Here is a 2625-nt window from a genome sequence, read left to right as displayed (position 1 = left end):
TCATGTTTCTTATGTTAAAGTTCATTCAAATATGAAATAAGAATATACAAACATTATTTTCATTAGAAAGATTTTCAAAACAATGAGAAATACTTCGCACAACTTCCCTCAGTTGAAGAAATTGAATATGAACTGTAGTAGTCATAAGGACTCATTACCAGAGTAGTTCTAGATGATGTGCACATTTATTATTCTTTAGAGGGATATTATTTTAAATTTTAGGCTTCTGTTTTAATTATGTTAAAAACTTTTTTTCATAATTGAAAAATATTTGTGTACAATGTATACGTAATCCTTAACTCATTTTTTTTAGGTTTCAGAACTGCTAAATGACATGCTTACATTGATTGCACATAGTTGTATAACCCAAACAAGCACTCGAGTATCTGACTCTTTTTCCATCAGCTGCTTCTTAAAAGAAAAAAGGCAATTGTGCATTTTAGCTGGAGAATGAACCTTGGGGCATGCCCATCTGTCTGAACAAATAAACACACTTCAGCAGAGTCATGGGGACAGATTGTTCTTTAAACTGATGTGATCAATGTGAATGTTTAAGAATTTATGAATTATTGGAAAGTACTTCATTTGAATATATTTCTTTTCATTCTAATAATCACATTTTGAAGAGACATTCTTTACTTTGGAATATTTTTCTTATTATATTCAAAATAATATTATTATTAAATTACTTTCAAGATAAAGCAATCATGAAAAGTGTATAAAAGACAATCAAATATTGGAAAATGAATATTTCCATATACATACATGAAGTAATAGTTCATTGTAGTTAATGAAAGTAAATGTAAAATGCATGAATTCTATGTTCACTACACTTTATGTATTACAAGAAGGAGCACAATCACTGAGCTGTATCTACTTAAATACAGTAATGAGTCATTCACTAGTTACTTTTGTTTGGGAAGTTCTGGGGATTGTTTGAAGTGCCTCATATGTTTTATGCAAGCACCTGCCACTGAGATTCACCTCAGCCCTCAAGACGTCTTTTCGTACAGTGAGATGTTGACCTCAGTAGCTGCCTATGATTGTTTTAAAATCCTTGGAAGAAGTGTCATTAAAATTTAAAAGAAAATATTTCTTTCACTTTTTAATATAGTTTTTTTCTTTTATTTTTAAAGTTTAAGTCTATTTCTGTGAGCGGTGTGTGTGTGTGTGTGTGTGTGTGTGTGTGTGTGATGTGCAAGTGTTGGTTTTTCACTTTTCTCCTTGCTGAGTGAGGGATTCTCTTGTTTCTGCCATGTTGCACCTTCTTGGCTAGTAAACACTCAAACATCTGAGCAATTCTCTTGTCTCTGCCTCCTACCTCCACAAATGACTACTGAAATTACAGATATGCACCTCCACACACAGGTGGCTTTTTAGGTGGATTTAAGTGACTGAACACAGATTGTCAATATTGTTTGTCTGCCACTGAGCCATCTAACAACCCAAAAAAGTATTTTTATAAATATTGAAAAATATTATAAATTACCTTCTCTACAACTGAATTGATCAGAGTTACGATAATTAGAGAGGAGATTCTTTATGCCTGAACTGGTGTGAAGAAATATGTTACTGGTAAATAGATTTAATATAAACTCAGGAAAAGATTTCTAAATATTTCTTAAATCCCTTTCCCTCTGCTTTCTAGAGTAGGAAAATTAGATTTCTGGAGTATAAATTTTCTTTTAAAATCCAAAATCAATATTTCAATATAAAAGGAAATTTGATTTTTAAAAACTGTAGATAGATTTTATGTCACTTTACAAAGGGAGTGGACCTACAATGCTAATAAGAAAGCTAACATTTTTTCCAAAGGATTGTATTCATACAATGAATGATTCTTAATATTTAGGGAGATGGGTTACATAATTAGAGAAAATAATTTAGGTTGATAGTGATTCATAAGTCTTGGAATCGTTTCCAGTAGAAACATGCAACTTATATACAATTCAAAGCATTTTTTAAAGTCTTTTTGATATGTGCATTTTTTGTATTTTTTTTAAAGTTAGGAATATGTTTTTTATTTTTTTAATTATTTATTTAATAATCACATACTTAGAAGAAGCATTTCATTACAACAGCATTGACATATTCAGTAACAATTTCCAGAGCTAAGATGCATCTCTTTCAAAACTGGCTGTAAATTTTTAGGTTTACAGTTGAATTATTACAGTTATACAATATTGTACTCAGTATAAATCCTTTAAGACACAAAATTAAATGCAGCTTTAACCTTTAAAAAAGATCTCCATTTCATTATAAACCCTATAAGACACAAAATTAAATGCAGTTTTAACCTTTAAGAAAGATCTCCATTTCATTATTAAAATATACAATTTCATAGAGAAAAATTCATTTTTAGTGCAACTGACATTAAGATGTTTGCACATGCATTTTGAATCTCTATATATCTGATTATTATTAGTCACAGTCGGTTACTTTCTGAGTTCTTTAGCATCTGAGCATGGATATAAAGTCCTCAGGTAGATTTCAATGGTAATGTTTTTCACAACTACTAGTTATTAAGGAGCAAATTTTTATGCTTTGAAGAATTTGTTTTTATATACCCACTTCCCAGTTGGCACCCTCCCGTAGCCTCCCTCCCCTCACTAGATCCCTTAAGCT

Source organism: Nannospalax galili, unplaced genomic scaffold (genome assembly GCF_000622305.1).
Source record: "Nannospalax galili isolate Female #2095 unplaced genomic scaffold, S.galili_v1.0 scaffold308, whole genome shotgun sequence".
Classification (NCBI taxonomy): domain Eukaryota; kingdom Metazoa; phylum Chordata; class Mammalia; order Rodentia; family Spalacidae; genus Nannospalax; species Nannospalax galili.
This window is presented reverse-complemented; position numbering follows the sequence as displayed.